Consider the following 18,316-nt stretch of genomic DNA (forward strand, 5'->3'; position numbering starts at 1 on the left):
CAGCGCTAAAGCCGGCCCTGAACACTCTGTAGCCTGAGAGCAAGGGGTCTTCTGAATGAAGTTCGGGGGGGGGGGGCGGGGGGTCGATGCATTATTCTCCCAAGTCAAAAACTGAGGTTGCAGCATAGACCGGATTTCAGATCCCACTAAAACGTACACAGACTTGTGTCAATAACATATCTATCTGCCAGTATGCACCCTATCATGTCTGGCAGGACGTCCCGACCCTGTGTTTCACTACCTCATATCCCCCTGCACCCCACTCCCCACGCTCACTGCCTCATATCCCCCTGTATCCCACTCCCCGTGCTCAGGGCTGGCTCTAGGGCGGTGCGACCGGTGCCACCGCACCGGCTGCTGACTTCGTGTAGGGGGCCCTAATATGATGATTTTAAAAGCACCTGCTTCTTTCCTGGACTCCTAGAAACTTTCAGCCACCTATAAAAATGTCTAAATGACTGCAGTGATTAATGCACTTCCTTAGAGAGAGGGAGAGATCAAAGTTTTGTGTAGTGGAAGTTTCTACTCATCCTAAGGTAGCACAGAGGGTTACTATGCTTGCTGCAAAGAACGTGCAGCTCACAAAGTGCGTATAATGTAATGTAAATAGGTCAGTGGGTCACACTTTTGTCAGAGAGACCATATTGTTGATAACTCTTTATGAGTTAAAATCCTAATGTGGAACAGTGAGCAAGTAACTGTTAGCAAAGATGCATGCAAACTGGGCTAGAGCGTTATGATTTCCCCCCAGTTTTTCATTATCCTAATGTGGCAAAATGGGTTAATTTGGGTAGAAATCAATTCTTATTAATAAAGAGAACCCCCCCATCCATGGTGCTAGGTTTTAAATTCTAGGTTTCTGATTCTCCTGACCAAGCACTCTTAAACTATCCTGCCTACCTGTATGGATGACATGTGACTCCTACACCTTCTTGTCCTCTCTCTTATGTACATTTCCTATGCACTGATTTACACACCTATGATTGATTGTCTCTATGTAATCTGTGTGATGTAAAGTGTTGTGACACCTTACACTGATAGGAGCGGCGCTATAAAATGAATTAAATGCACCTGAGACTGAATGGTTACGGAGGCTTGAGGGGCGCTGTGAAAGGATGGTTATGAAGAACCTGTAGTGGAGGTGGTCATTGGGGGTGCCAAAAAGCATTATCGCACTGGGCCCCACGAGCGCTAAAGTCGGCCCTGCCCACGATCACTGCCTTATATCCCTCTATACCCCACACCTCGCGCTAACTGCCACGACATATCCCTCTGTACCCCACACCTTGCGCTAACTGCCACAACATATCCCTCTGTACCCCGCACTTCGCGCTCACTGCCACATATGCCTCTGTATCCCACTCCTCACACTCACTGCCTGATCGCTCATTTTACCCTGCCATTCATCTTCTACGTGTTCTCTCCCCTTCCACTCGTTCTACCTCTGTTCACCCCTTACTTCTTTTTGTGCCTTACTTCTTTCTCAATATCTCTACTTCTTTTCCTCTTCAGTAACATCTGTGACACATCTCTGCACTTCCTTTATATCAACGCACCCCTCTACCTCGCCTGTCTACCTCAGTCGTTATTATTCCCTCTTCCTCAGCTGTCTCTACCTGTCTCTGACACACCTCTCCCTCTCTCTACCTGGCCCTCTTTGGTTCTACGACTGCGTTATTCTCCCCTCTCCAGCTTTGATTTACCTGTCTCTGCTCCTGAATCTTTTACTTCTACACCTCACTTCTTTGTCTACCCTTCACCCCTCGCTACCCTTCTGTTTGCCTCACTACGGTCTTTACCTGACCCACCTTCAGTGCCTCTTCCCATTTCGCCTCACTCCCTCACAGCGCTCTCCTAGCATGCATCTGTTTTTCCCCTCACCACCATGCCTGCCTCTACCCCTCCTTACCTTTCTAACCAGCGTAACTTTCTACTTTCCTGTTATTCCTGGTAGTGAACCTTTCATTTCACCCCTCCGGTTGTATTATCTACGCATTCAAATTGAGTAGGTCATTGCTGTGCTCCCAACCTGACATCGAGACCCAGTCCCCTAGCCTCTCAACATGCCCAGATATAACAACAAGCATTGGCATAGCCAATTGGTCTCGCCTTTGGGACCTGCTGCAGAACTAAATACTTATACTGCCGGCATCATACTTACCCAGCGCCAAGACGCCTTGGCAGAAGTGCGCTATATAAGTTCTTCAGTCAGTGAGTCAGTCATAAGGTCCCAAAGGCGAGACCTATTGGCTATGCCAATGCTTGTTTTTCTCAGGTTGGCCTGAACATTACCCGATCCGGATTGTCTGCCATTTTAGCCCCGCCCCCATTAACATTAGCCACGCCCCTTCATTTGCCAGGTTCGCCCCCCCCCTGGAAAAATTTCTGCGGACGCCCATGTTTATGACAATGGTATACCTGAGATGTGACTTATTGGACTCGAGCCTTACCTGACTTTCACACGTCGCCGGCCGTGAAATTCCCTTTCCAAACTGATCTGTCACGTGTTCCCATCGGTTTAACTTCGATAAACGGCCCGTCATAATAACTGCGTGTTTTGCGTGTAAAACTAGAAGAAGTAGCTATTTGTTTTCTAAAAATATATTTACATTGTGGGCCAGTTTCAAAATGTTCCGAAAACGACTTGTTGAGTGAAATAAACAGAACTCAGAGCCCCGGCATGGCTCATCACCATAGAGACGAGAGACGCCTCCTCGACCTCTCAGCTTAGCTTGCTAACTGACGTTGGCCTTTTAGGTCCTACCAGTTGCTTCTTCTTTCCCGGTGTCCAGGATCTTATTGGTCGTACTCTGTGTCCATCTGAAGTAAGGCGTGGCCATCGGGGAGGCTATGGTAAGGTGAGCCCTCTTGCAGTTGCAAGTGCAGTTACGGCGGTTCTTTACAGGTAAGAAAGCAACCCTGTTTGCTTGGAGTAAAACTTGCAAGCAACCGAAATGATCACGCAATTTGCATTTAATCCCAATGTGCGGTTCTTGCCCTGTCTTTATTTCTGCAGCTGTTTGGAACTGATGCTTTTGCACGGGGCCGTTGCCGAGGTGACCTGTCTAAGGGTTACGGCGTCACCATTGTGAGTATCTCAGGCTTGCTGAGGCACTAACTCTTACCTATCATCTTTAGAGGGGCTGACTGTGCCCCTATTATCCCCCATCTGAGTACGGTTAGTCAGAGCCGAAGCTAGCCCCGTATGCGCTTCGGAGTTTTGGGGAGAGAGGACGGACAGTGAGTGGTTCCAGGGCTTTTTAAGTGGGATGCAAAAACTGGCGGGGGGGGGGGGAAAGGGGGGGGTCTCTCAAAGGGGCGTGCCCAATGTAATTAAGGGCGTGGCTTAAAAACACATAACCTAAACATCTGTGCTTAGCATAGTGTGCCACCCGACTTGTAATTTGCTGTTTCTGTCATTGTATCCAGATATATGATACAAGTAACATCATACCTACAAGAAGTCAGTACTATTGGCTTTATCAATGGTTGTTAGTTGCATAAGACAAATAAGCAGCAACTATGGCTTGTATATAATATTGAAAAAGCTTCCACTTAAAGCCCTGATGACACCAGGACAATGTTGCTGCTCCTGGGTTTCAAACACAGAAGGGAAATCCAGAGAGAAAATTACTCTCTTTAAAGGATTTCCCTTCCCCCAACAACGCTCACCTGGCATGACGTCATGTCATAACTTCTCCACTAGTGAGAAGTGAGCAGTGTGAAAAGTGAGCAGTGTGAGCAAGGGCACATCGATGTGCCTGCTGTCACTGTAGTCTGAAAAAACGGGCCGCCTCTGCCAGGGAACAAAACAGAGCCCGATAGAGACCCGGTGAGACCTGGCCCGCTTTTTTTTTTGCAAAAACAATTTTTATTGCGTTTTTCAGGTACAATTACCTTTCGTTAATTACCATCATGCCGAGGGACATATCCGACTGAGACCTGGCCCGCTTAAAGCCCTGAGTGGTTCCATGGATCACTGCCTGCTCTTCAACAAACTATTTTTCTACCTTCATAATGGAGAAGGTGTCTGCGGTCCCCCCCCTTCCGAATTCATTATCACCTTCTTTGAAGTATCCATAAAATATCAATATTTTGTGATCAGATTTCAGTCACAAAATATCGATACATTAGTAACCGATTTGTTATTTTACAGGAATTCTTCCAACACCCCTTCCAGATACTGAATGAGTATCCATTCTAAGGAGTCAATAGAAAAATTCCAGCTTGTTAAAATGCTTATTACATCTGGCTGTTAGAGTGGTCTCTTTCGTGAGGGAACAAGCATTGGTTTAGCCAGTTGGTCTGGGGTTAATAATTGTATGGCAATATTTGTGTAGCGCATACTACCCCTATGTATGTTGCTGTAGTGCTTACCTATATGGGTAGCACACTACACTGTGTAGGGTGTGTTGTTTTTGTTTTGATCTTATATCGGAAGTCTGTCTTTGTCATGGGTGATGACCACCAATGTGCTGTTATCATGTTATTGGACTTGGCACTTAACAATGTGATCGATAAAGAATTGTGAAAGATAGGCACGCAGTTTGTGGTATTTAGTAAGCTGGTAGCTTTGAGCAGTTCTGCACGTCCCCTTATGGTATTTGTTTATGATCATAGTCTACGTACCTGGTTACTTCATTAGGTTGTTCACTCTGATATGTTTTGTTTATATTTGATTGTCCTGAGCGGGCATACGTTTGAGGGAGAAATGGTGGAGAGATCTGCTGGGGTAGACTTTGTTACTAGCATTCCATAGCTGATTGTCACTGTGAGATGTCTAGAAACGGTCATAGTATATATAGCTTGTGGTAATGGTCAGGGCCACAGTAGATGATGGGGGCAATGCTGCTCTCATTCTCCTTGATTTGATGACAGCCTTCGACACTGTCAATCATGACCTCTTGATACAACGGCTGGTAGACTTGGGTTTAGAAGGGGCAGTGTTGGCCCTCTTCTCATCCTTTCTGTCAGAATTAACCCAAACGGTAGCCATGGGTGATTTTCACCTGTAGACCATTTTCTTTGCAGTGTGGAGTATCCCAGGGCTTTTCGTGGAGTCCAACTCTTTTAAATATTATTTAACACCGCTGGCTGCCGTGGTGAAATCATTTGGTCCTTCAAACATTTCATATGCGTACAACACTGAAATTGTCGTGTCCTTATCCAGAAATGGTCCTGACATGAATGAGTCTTTCCGGGTGTGCATGCGAGAGGTTTGTGCCTGGATGGGTGTGAACTGCCTTAAGTTGAACTTCTGCAAAAAGAGAGATCATCCTTTTTGTGAATAACTCTTCATTTTAGAATCCTTCCTGGAGGCTGTATGAATTGGGTCCTCTTCCGGTTCCTGCGAAAAGGGTGAAAAACCTGGAAATCCTGGTAGAGGATAACCTTATATACAAAGAACAAGTTTACAAGGTAATTCCTACATCCTTTGTGCTACACACGATTAGGAAAATAGCACAGTTTCTTCTGCCTAATTTACTGAAAACAGTGGTTCTTTGCCTTGTAATTTCCAGGGTGGACTACTGTAACAGTCTTTATATCAATCTACCCAATGCTCTTCTGAAAAAATTGCAGATGTTACAAAATACAGTGGCAAGATTGCTGATGAAAATCCTGAGGTTCCAGTTGGCCTCAAAGGCTTTGGTGAGGCTTCATTGGCTCCCAGTTCATCGAAGAATTCTCTTTGATGCGCTCTGCATTACCTATAAAGCGCTTCAGGGTCAATGGCCAGACTTCTTAAGAGAAAATCTTTAAAGATATGTTCCTAACAGGACCCTTAGGTCCAGTTCAGCTATGAATTTGGTGGTGCTTCCCTACAAGCTGTCAGCCTGGGGAGGTAGGAGCTTTTTAATATGTACAATTCAAAACTGGAACAGGCTTCCCTTGGAAATTAAATTAGCCCCCTCTCTCTGGAGTTGCCGCAAGCTTTTAAAAACCTGGCTTTTCACTAAACACTGACCCTGTCCTCTCTCTGTCTTTATCTCTCAGTGCAGAGACACCCCAGGGTATTTGTTCGCACTATACTAAACTCAACTCAAATCAAATCAAAATCTCGTTGGGACCTGCAGTGGTGATGTGATCACTATTTCTTAGGTAATCTGCATGATGGTGGTAAATCTCATAGCACCCAGATGTGGAATAGTAGACGGTGTTGTCCTCAAGCATAGTTGAGGCAATATGTCTCTAAAGACATGATTCAAAACAGCATTAACAAAACAATTGAAAAGTAAAGATGGACTCAAAATTAGGTTCAAGATCAGAAATTTGGAAAACCATGAAGGTTTATTAAAATATTAACATGCAATAAAGAAGGCAAAATTAAGGCTCAGTTAGTTGAATAAATCAGTCATAAGACATAGAAATTTTGCCGGAAAGGCACTTAGCAATTTAAAATTTATGAAGCAATGAGCAGAGGCTGGAAATAGCCTAAGTTCAGAGAATGCAGAAAATCGACAGAGAATTAGACAGAATCCCTAGTAGAGATCCCACAGATTATGGTTTACCTCCAAAAGTCAGGGTGTATCAGACCTTGAAAAATCTACCCGCCCACAAGTCAGATTCTATCAGGTCTAGCTATTTTTAGCATCTACTTGTCCATTCTGGCAAGTGAACTTAACCTGGAAGGAACAGGTGTTCTCTTCATTCAGAAAGTGAATGAGCAATAAAGACGCCTTTAAATCTTGTTTTTATCTTCACACATTTTCTATCTATTCAGGGATCAGAGGTCAAATGTCAATTTGTCTTTTTATTAATTGTTGCTTATCATATCCTGAAAAATGATGTTTACTTTTCTTCCTCTTATTACAGTGAGAGGTTTTTTTGTAAAGTGAGCTGTCTGACAATAATTGTGAAACAAAAGGCTGTAAGATGTCAGGTTTTTTTCCAAAACACATTTAAACAGCTTGTAAATGAATAGTACAATTATTTCAAAATATATCAGGAATTTCGAAATAAAATATGTTTGTAATTCAGAAGTGTGATACAAAGATTTAAATAAGTGCAAAATAAATCAGAAGACGTTACTTAGTAATGTGCAAATGACAAATATTTGCAGATACTCAATTTTCAAACATTGTAAACTACATAGTTTTATCAGTAAAATCACCAAACATTGTACACTACCTAAGGCCTCATTTTGATGTCGGGCGGAATTCATTCTGCCCCGACTCGGTCCTGGGACCGATCGACACCTGGTCAGCGGTCCTGACCACCCCATTATAATGCGACCGAACACTGTTCGGTCGCATTACACTTTTCTCAATGGGAGCTTGTGTTATGACCGGAAACCGGCCGTAACACAAGCTCCCATTGAGAAAAGGAAGGCGCAGTTCATCGCTGCACCCCGTGGCAAGCACCTCAAGGTGCCTGCCACAAGGTGCAGGGATAAACAGGGGGGCACCTTAGATGCCCCCTCGGCCTCCAACCGGAGGCCATGCACCCTAGGGGGCCCTGCTGGAGGCTCCCAAAGTGGAGTTGTGCCAGCCTTTCCATGTTGGAAAGGCCGGCACGGAAAGGCTGCCGAAACCCGACATTGTAATCTCAAGGTCGGAAATGCCCGCCCTTGAGATTACAGGCCGGATTCCGACTGGCCAAAACCAGCCGGAATGAACATCAGGTTTAGTTTACGACCGCCTCCTTCGTAATGAGGCGATCGTAAAGTAAACTGACTGGCCGATTGCGATGCGGCCGTAAAGGCTCCGATCGAGGGTCGGAGCCTTTTACGGCCGCATCGTAATCGGCCAGTCAGTTTTATCAATAAAATCACGTCAGTGGGAAATGTTGTGGCCATTTAAATGGAAAATCAGCTGATTACAAATAAGTGTGCTACCAGTTCGTGTGTCAGATTTGTATTTATTAAAAGTGATAGTTTTTAGATATGATTTGAGAAACATTCCATCCCCCGCCCTGATGACAAATCAGTTAATGAACTAAGAGGCAAGTCAGCGGTCATGTGTATCCTATGTGGGGCTAGATCTGTATTATCTATGGAGCAAAAGTTAAGTTTATTAAATCAAACAAACGTGTTTTTTATGCAGACATGCTGAACTTGCATATTTGAAGGTGCTCTCATATGTGATAAAGAAGAAAATGGTGGATCAGCAAATTTAAATATTTTCCCAGGATCACACAATTTTAACCAGTTTCTGGGTCAAGAGCATTATAATTAGGTTGAGTAGATTATTTAAGTCACTGGACCTGCAGGTTAGGCAACATTGTTATGATTTTTCAAGGCCTGGTTATATAGCCAATTTTACCACAGACAACGAAGGAAACTGCAATGTCAGTATGGTGCCAGCAAATCTATTGACATGTTAACAAACCATAGTTCAGCATTATAAAACATCATATAACCCTACCATGATAATACTATCCCACTACAATCTGGCTTTGCCCCTTCTGACCTAGTGTCATCTGGAGGTGTCAGAACAAACTAATGACATGACCAATAACAAGTGTCATGAATAAGTGCAATACTGTGTACGAGCAGGAAGAGCCTTGTCAAATATCTAAAAGCTTCCTCCAGATAGTTCTTTGTGAACATGTCATATAAAATAAACAGTGCACATCTTGCTGCAAGATGTGTCAATGAAAAATATAAACACATGATGAATATTATGAAGTCAGCAGCCATGTTTTATAAAGATGGAGCCGAGGCCTTATTGACATTAGGCTTTAAATCAATTCTACACATGATATCTAAGGATGAATGCCCCATTAACATAAAGAAAGCAATCTTTAGGGCTATCCCCGATGTATTCCTTGAGCTAAGATAGGGACAGACAGGGAACCGTACCATCAGCCTTTAAGGAAGCGGTAGTCATTCCACTTGAACAAAAACAAGGCTTAGATTTTAATAAGCTGGAAAACTACAGACCCATTTCACTGCTTCAGTTTCCTGCAAAATTACTGGAAACTCATGTGGCATCCTGTCTCAGTTCCTTTTTAGAAGCATCAAAGTTTTTGAACATTTATCAGGTGAGTTTCCGTCCCGCTCATTCCACCGAATCCGTGATCCTATCTGTCCTGGAAGACCTTAAAGGACAGGCTGACATTGATCACAATCCGGCTCTGATCCTCCTTGACCTGTCTGCGGCATTTGACACCCTGAACCACAAAATTTTGTTGGACTGTATTGCCGCAGCAGGTCTTGGAGGTTCGGCACTGGGTTGGTTTGGGTCCTTTCTAGAAAACAGCAAACAATCGGTGTGGCTTTCGCCCCACAAATCCAATACTGTTGAAATGAGTTGTGGTGTTCCACAGGGCTCCTCCCTGTCGCCGATCCTTTTTAGTTCTCGCCTGACCCAGCGCATGCGCTGTTCTGGCGAGACTTTTTGTTAGGGCTCAAAAATGCTACCATGGCCAGCCTAGAGCTACAGTGCATGTGCGCGGGTGCGCGCTTAGGAGCAGAAGCTGGCAAGCCTCGTCATGCTCATTAAGCACCCGCGATCACTTTCGCCCGCGATCACATTCGCGGCGCCCCTTTGATGTTCTCATTCAAAGAACATCAAACATCAAAGAACATGTGTTAATGCTTTGCTGCGCCCGTTTGACTTACAATGTGCTTTCTCTTTCCACAAACTCGATGTTTGTGTTCCTTTATTTTGAGATGCTTTTAGTATTACTGTTTGTGACTTAAAGAACATTAAGGAAATGTTACTGTGAAACTGGACAAAGTTCACAGTGTTTATTTCTGATCGCAGCGGCTGCTTCATGTCCGTTGCACCATTCAGGGAGTCCTTTCGTTGGCGCTTTCATGAGGACATGATGAGGAAGCTGGAAACTTTTGGCACATTCTCTTTAAAAGCACAGCATGTTGGCGACTGGTTAATCGATTTAGACCTATGTAGCACTTTAGATCTCAAAGTGCTATGGTGGTTGCAGCAGTTACAATTCATGAAATATGGGGTGCAACTCACAAGGAGGGGGCAGGTTTAAGTGCACATTGGCTGCAATCGAACTCTTAAGATGATGGGCTGTGTGTATCCATTATCAGCACTCCTTCGCTAAGTGATCTGCGCCCGTTTGACTTACAACGTGCTTTCTCTTTCCACAAACTCAATGTTTGTGTTCCTTTATTTTGAGATGCTTTTAGTATTACTGTCACACACACAACCACACAGACAACCACAACCACAACCACACACACACACAACCACACACATACACACAACCACACACACACAACCACACCCACAACCCCACACACACAACCACACACACACACACAACCACACACACACAACCACAACCCCACACACACACAACCACACACACACAACCACACACACAACCACAACCACACACACACAACCACAGCCACACACACACAACCACAACCCCACACACAACCACAACCACACACACACCCACACACACCCACACAACCACACACAACCACACACACAACCACACACACAACCACACACACAACCACACACACACCACACACACACCACACACACACCACACACACACCACACACACACAACCACACACACAACCACACACACACAAACACACCCACACACACAACCACCCACACAACCACCCCACACCCCACACACCACACACAGCCACACACAACCACACACAGCCACACACAACCACACACACACACACAACCACACACACACACAACCACACACACACAACCACACACACACAACCACAGCCACACACACAACCACAGCCACACACACACAACCACAACCCCACACACAACCACAACCACACACAACCACACACAACCACACACACAACCACACACACACCACACACACACAACCACACACCCACACACACAACCACCCCACACACCACATACAACCACACCACACACAGCCACACCACACACAGCCACACCACACACAACCACACCACCACACACACAACCACACACACACAACCACACACAGCCACACAACCACAGCCACACACACACACAACCACAACCCCACACACAACCACAACCCCACACACAACCACAACCCCACACACCCACACCCACACACACCCACACACACACCGACACACACAACCACACACATACACCCACACACACACAACCACACACACACAACCACACACACACCACACACAACCACACACACACCACACACACAACCACACACAACCACACCCACACAACCACACACACACACAAAACCACACACCCACAACCACAACCACACCCACAACCACAACCACACACAGCCACATACACACACACACACTGCCACATACACACACACTGCCACATACACACACACACACACACACACACAACCACACACAACTACACCCACACACACAACCACACACACACCCAACCCCACACAACCACACACATAACCACACCAAGCATTGGCATAGCCAATAGGTCTCACCTTTGGGATCTTGTAAGTGTTTAGCTACGCAACAGTTGATGTGGTTGCACCAAGGATATTGTGATGCATAACTAAATACTTAGAAGGTCCCACAAGCGAGACCTTTTGGCTATGCCAATGCTTGTTAACATTTACATACGTCCCCTTATCCTGAGTCTTCGGCAGGGGGGTAAAAATCTTCAACTATGCGGACGACATGCAGCTGATTTTTACTCTGGAGAACTCTTCTGAATGCAAAGATTTTATCAGGAATTCTATTATGTATGTAAAAACTTGGATGGATAAGAACCAACTAAAATTGAATTCGGGCTGGGGGCGTGGCTAGCGGCTGTGGAAGATGGCCACGACCTAGGGAGGCTCCGGGGTCCGAGAAACCTCCAAGTCAATCCGCACAGTTATCTGGCGGCTCCCGTGCCCACAAAGTAAAGCCAGTGGTGGCGGAAGCCCCAGGGACTCCATCGATCCCGGTTTGAGCTCGGCCGGCCGCAACGGACGACTTCGGCAGAGCGGGCGAGTGCAGGGGCCTACTGCCGGCGTGGCGAGCCAGGGTCTAAATTTCCAACGCGGCCGGCTGCGGAGGGGCGCGAGGCGCAGCAGACCTCGGCCCGACGAGAAAGGCTCCCCAAGCCTAAATAATAACACTGGTGGCAGACCTCTTCCCCCTGTCGGGACCGGAGCAGCGGGGGCATCGGAGCAGCGACGACATCCAGCGGGCGGCTCCCCCGTGGTGGTGCTGCAACTCTGCTGGAGTGGCGGCGAAGGGGGCTGCCCTGATACATCGGGGTGACAGAGGCGAGAGGCGGCTACAGGGGCGTCCCGATGCTCTCGTAGACCCACCATAGCGCGTTGGGAGCGCATTGAGGAGAAGTGACACCCCAATAACTGAGGTGAGACTGCCTCGGTGATGAGAGCTATTATAACACAATAGCCATTATAGCAACAGAGACTGCCTCAGTAAACAGTACACTGGCCTGGTCTGGCGAACAGCAGCGGGGGGGGCAGCCGCAGTGGACCAAGTGGACGGTGCGAATCCTAGGGGTGCCCCGAATGCTGGATTGTAAAGGAGACGGGATGAGAAACCCGACAGGCCGCTTGGGCTGCAATAAGCCCGCTGGCAGGCGGCGGTGATTACCTCCCCCTACCTTCATCGCTTATTCGGCCCCACTCCCGCCCCCCCCCCCCCAGGATCACAATGAGCGGCAGGAATGCTAAAGGGCCGAACCAGGCGAAGTTAGAAAAATACGCCTACACGAAGTCACAGCCAGACCTTGCGGATCCCGCTCCGGCACCGGTGCCGGGCTCGAAAGCCGCAGATGCTCCAGAAGTGACTTTACAAGACATTATGGCCACCTTGAATAAAGTGCACACGTCCCTCGATTCCCGCATCAGGACTCTCTCCACGGAATTCTCCTTAATCCGGGCTGACCTCCACAAAATGTCCACCAGAGTGTCAGAGGTGGAAGGCACAGCAACCACCCTAACGAAGGAGACGACTGTCCTAAAAGAACAAATGCAGCAACTTATAACAGATAACAAGCTGTTGGCAGCTAAACTGGAAGACCAGGAACGGCGATCGAGGCGCAACAACATCCGCCTCATAGGTGTGCCGGAACGAACAGGCGGCCCAGCCCTTGACCTATTCGTGGAGGATCTCATCCTGAACCATTTCCACCCACGGGGTCTCTCCAATTATTTCTCCGTCGAAAGGGTGCATAGGGTCCCCGGAGGCAAGCCTAAACCGGGGACCCCTCCACATCCCATCCTGGCACGTATCTTTAACTACCGGGACAGAGATGTCATATTACAGGCCGCACGTACTGCACCCCCTCTACGGCTGGACAACTCCACTATTACCATCTTCCCAGACTACACCGCGGCTGTCACGAAGCAGCGCCGTGACATCCTGGAAGTCAAAAAAGCACTCCGTGAGCGTGGGATTAAGTACTCCATGCTGTTCCCCGCTAAATTGCGGGTGGAAGCTGAAGGAAAGGCGTGGTTATTTCTCTCTCCGGCGGACGCGCAGGAATGTCTAGAGGGGTGGTGCTCCACCTCCCGTTCGGAGCGCCGGGGAGGAGGACGAGACCACTAAAGTGGCACAGTGACAAGAGACGACCCGGAATAAATGGCCTTGAAAGGGGACAGTTCTTCCCATCGAAGTCGAAAAGAGGTAACCTGAGAGGATGAGGTGCTCGGGGCCTCGATATGCCGGGAAGCTGACGCCCACAGTTATGTCGCCAAACTGCCGGAAGGGAATACAGTTTGAATGCCTAATTAATGACGTATCTGGAGGTCTGAAGAAATGATCTTGGACACAAAACCTACCCGCTGGGGGGAACTCATGTCTTCCAACCGCCTGCTATACATGAACTGGCTGAGAGGGAACTGGGGCCGCTCTTGATGAAAGGGGAACGGAGGGGTTTCTACGGACAATGGACGTTTGCTCTCATCCCGCAAGTTATGGTAAAGGGGACGGGTATTAAGCGCTCTGCACTGTTGGGGTGGCGGGTAGTTATATGTCCGTCAAGCAGGGAGACAGGAAGGAGGATGGGAGGGATGGGGCTGTTCTTACACTGTTCAGTGTTTTTGTTGTTATTGTTCTAAGGGCACAGATCTTAACCAGGTCAAGTATCGGTTTCAAGAAGCACTCCCGATACACATCCTTGACTGCATGTTTCAACTATGACCGGAATGATGAGTCAGGACTTACTGCAACTTAACCCACCAACATCCCCTCTGTCCCCGGTTACCCCACTGTCACTAATTACATGGAATGTCCGTGGACTAGGAGACAAGACTAAAAGGGGTCTAGTTCTCCAGTATCTAAAACGGTGTGCACCTGCGATAGCCCTCATACAGGAATCACACCTAACGGGTTCGGCCTGTAAAACGATGGACCGATGGGGTTTTAAAATGATTGTACACTCAGAGTTTTCCTCCGGCTCGCGGGGTGTAGGTATCTTGGTGAGAAAACAATTCCCACTGATAATCAACTAAACATGGACAGATGACCAGGGCCGCTTCGCCGCTATGTCCTGTCAATGGAAGGGGAGGTCCCTTAATGTAGTGTCGGTATATATTCCACCAGTGCTCCACGCAGTGGCCCTCCCGGCATTCAGTAGGTTTCTACTCAACCTCCCAGAGGGGGAAATTATTATAGGGGGGACTTTAATGCGGCAATTAATGGGACTCTTTTTCGTCATCCCCCTAAACCTCAGACAACTGGAATATCCCGCATCGAGAGTTTTCTAGAGGCCCTTGGTCTCATGGATGCCTGGAGGTGTCGTCATCCCACAGCACGCCAGTTTACTTATCATTCGGGAGTACACAATAGCCTCTCGAGGATAGATTATTTTCTGACGTCAGTGGACAGCTTACAGAACATGGCGGCCGTAGAGATTAGATCTAGGGAAATCTCAGACCACTCCCCAGTGTTACTGACGTACACATGTCACCACAAGGTTAGGCGACGAATCTACCCTATCTATCCCAATTACTTACACAACCCCAAGATCCTCAAAGACCTCCGCACTGCAACACACTGCTACTTTGTAGAAAATACAACATTGGTCACATCAGCAGCCACCATTGGGGAGGCCTACAAAACGGTTATGCGGGGGCAAGCCATTGCATCTATAGTGGGTCACAAACGCGATGCACAACAAGAGTTGCTTAACATAGTCGAGATTGCACCAGACTGAGGATCAGCATGCACTAAACCCGACATCGGGGTCGTCCCTCTTGCTGCTTGTCCTGCAGCAAGAATACAGGGAACACCTACAAGCAATTGCGAAAGCTAGGCTACAACACAACATAAAATATATGAAATAGGGGATAAAGCGGGTAAACTCCTGCCCTGGCTCGACAAAAAAGAGAGAGCCCGGAGTTGGATAGCGCAGATAAAAACCCAGGAGGGACTACTGGTGCCTGACCCCAAAGAAATAGTAAATACTCTGGCCGGATATTTCACCCAGGTTTACAAGTCCTCGACTGCCACTACGGAGGACGAGGCGCTGGATTACCTTAAAGACATACACATGCCCAGATTAACACCCGAGGCAATCCAACAGCTTGAGGCTGATCTTACTGCGGAAGAGCTACAGTTAGCAATCGGGTCACTGCGCTCTGGGAGGGCGGTTGGACCCAACGGCATTCCCATCGAATACTATAAAAAGATGGCAAATACACTCTCGCCCCACTGGTTGAATATGTATCTCGAGGGTTTGGCGGTGGGTGAACTCCCGAAAGACCAACGAACGGCCACCATAGTGGCATTTCCCAAACCGGGAAAACCGCCCAAAGAATGCACCTCATACCGACCAATATCGCTGCTTAATGCGCAGGTGAAAATTCTCGTTAAACTCCTGGCGACAAGATTGACCCCACACTTGGCAACCCTAATACACCCGGATCAGTTGGGATTTATGCCAGGTCGCAACACGGCTCTTAACCTGAGGCGCCTCCAAGGAGTGATGGCCCGTATACCGTATATACAAGAACCAGCGGTCATTCTTTCGCTAGACACCCGTATGGCGTTTGATATGGTGGAGTGGCCCTTTCTTTTCGCGGTTCTTAAGCATCTCGGCTTTGGCCCCAATTTTTTTGCGTGGGTGCGCCTGTTGTACTCAAAACCCGTAGCACATGTTACGGTAAATGGTCACATGTCGGGGGACTTCTCGCTGGGACGGGGTACCCACCAGGGCTGTACCCTGTCCCCACTGTTGTTCGCCCTGGTGCTTGAACCATTAGCAGCGCTGATTAGATGGGAGCCGACCATCCGGGGACTCAAGTTGGCGGCGGGATGGGAGGACCGTATCTCCTTATATGCAGATGACATCTTGTTATACCTGGCCACCCCCAGACATTCCATCTTTAGTGTTACTAAATGTTTTAGAGATTTATGGGCGAGTATCGGGCTATACTATTAACTGGACCAAATCGGTCCTATTCGTACTTGTAGGCCCGCCACCGCGGCTCCCTAAGGATTGCGATCTCTTAGTCACAGAGGAGGGCTTCAAATACTTAGGTATCTATGTGACGCCGAGGCCCGATGAATTCTTCGCCAGGAACCTTATACCCCCCTTGGAACGTTTAAAACGGGATATAACACACTGGCACACTTTACCTTTAACATTGCTTGGAAAAGCAGCGCTTTTTTAAATGATGGCGCTCCCGCGGTTTCTTCATGCCCTAGAAAATACTCCGTTACCGGTACCACCGCGCTATTTTAAAACCATAGCGGCTGCAGTCTCTAATTTACTGTGGGGGAATAAACCGGCGCGGATTGCGATGGAAAAATTGGTTAAAGGCTGGTACGATGGGGGTATAGCACTTCCAAACATCCAATTATACTATTGGGCAGCACAGTTAAAAATAATTAATCAATGGATCCACGCCCCACAAGCAGACCCAGCGTTCCGAGTGGACAGATACGGGCTGGGGGATGGTGGTGTCATGGCGGCCCTGTACAATCGAAAGAGAACTTACCCCCTAATTGGACCAATGGCACATACAGTAAAAATATGGTATGCGGCACAAAAAAAACTGGGGTGGCAGGACGTAATCACCCAACTCACTCCACTTTGGGACACGCGACGGGTGGGGAGACTTAGCTATAGTAAGGGATTCAGCAGTTGGGACACAATCAGCATCTCCACAGTGGGGGACCTGTGGGTTAAGGGTGGGGTGATCCCGTTTGAACGACTGCAGGAACAATACGAACTGGCACCCACTGAAAAATTTCGGTACCTGCAGATTAAGCATGCACTACAGGCGGCTATACCACCAGACACCACACTGCCGGAGGCTTCTCCCCTGGAGGATAGGCTACTGACTGATTATATGCCACAGAGGGCCACCTCATTTACATACCGTAAACTAATTAACAACCTGCCGGACCCTACACAGATATTAAAAGACAAATGGTCCTCAGACCTTGGAGATCTCGACGAGACAGACTGGCAGATGGCGCTCTCGTCACTGCGGGAAGTTTCAATACCATCGAGGTTAAGATTAATACAATTAAAGATACTTCACCGCACGTACTGTACTAGATTCACCCTGCACAAAATAGGAATGGCAGCTCATCCATATTGCTTGAGGGAATGTGGGGAGGAGGGTACGTTTTTTCACACTATATGGCAGTGCCCGAGAATCCTGCCGTACTGGGTAGCAGTGTTAAGAACTCTATCGCAGGCAGAGGGGGTGTCATTGGTACCGGAACCAAAAAGATGTTTGCTGAATATATGGGAACCCAATTACTTGAATCATCAGGCGCAAGACTGGGCGACCTTGGGGATAATGTTAGCTAAGCGTAATATCGCTCGACTGTGGGGCTCCAGCCACTTGCCAAAGCTTTGGTACTGGTGTAATAATATGGATGCAGCGATGGTGGCAGAAAAAGCTGCGTACATCAACCGAGGTTGTCCCAGGAAATGGGGAAAAGTTTGGGAAACCTGGAATAAATACAGAGGCCATATCTTTGAGCCGCCTGCACTCACAGGAGAAGAGGATCTGGAATAAGTTGGGGGAGGGGATGTGGGACTCTTTGGATTTGTAATTCTGTCTAAACATGTACTGCTGGTGGTGTTGGTGGGTGTAATATGGAGGGAGGCTGGGACAACCAACGATAATTACGGTTATGTCTTTTGAGATGTTATTATGCCCAAAATGTAATTTAAAAAAAAAAGAATTTGGAAAAAAACTGAAATAATCATCCCGAGCAATAAACTCATTCATTGGACCAATTCCTAAACAATCGGTTAAGAGTTTGCGTCTCTATATAGACTCCGACCTCTCTATGAGTGCTCAAATCAACGCAGTAACTTCTGCCTGCTTCGTTCAACTTCGACAAGATCAGACGTTTCTTTAGCAGAGAGGATAGCGTTCAAATTGTGATTGCCCTTTTCCTTTCTAAATTAGATTAT

The 18,316-nt window shown here is 47.4% G+C and overlaps 1 protein-coding gene across 7 annotated transcripts in view; it reads left to right on the forward strand.

The window, feature by feature from the left end:
• Nucleotides 1–2,766: 2,766 nt before the first annotated feature.
• Nucleotides 2,767–18,316, forward strand: part of DNAAF3 (dynein axonemal assembly factor 3) — a 249,240-nt gene continuing 233,690 nt past the window's right edge. For 3 of the 7 annotated variants that reach the window (XM_085616401.1, XM_085616402.1, XM_085616400.1), the window contains exons 1-3: nt 2,767–2,905; nt 3,017–3,088; nt 5,305–5,418. The gene's annotated coding sequence lies outside the window, so the exon portion shown is untranslated. The remainder of the gene's footprint in view (nt 2,906–3,016; nt 3,089–5,304; nt 5,419–18,316) is intronic. The other 4 variants (XM_085616405.1, XM_085616406.1, XM_085616403.1 and 1 more) reach the window with 3 other exon arrangements.

This window comes from Triturus cristatus, chromosome 7, assembly GCF_964204655.1.
Source record: "Triturus cristatus chromosome 7, aTriCri1.1, whole genome shotgun sequence".
NCBI classification, from domain to species: Eukaryota; Metazoa; Chordata; class Amphibia; order Caudata; family Salamandridae; genus Triturus; species Triturus cristatus.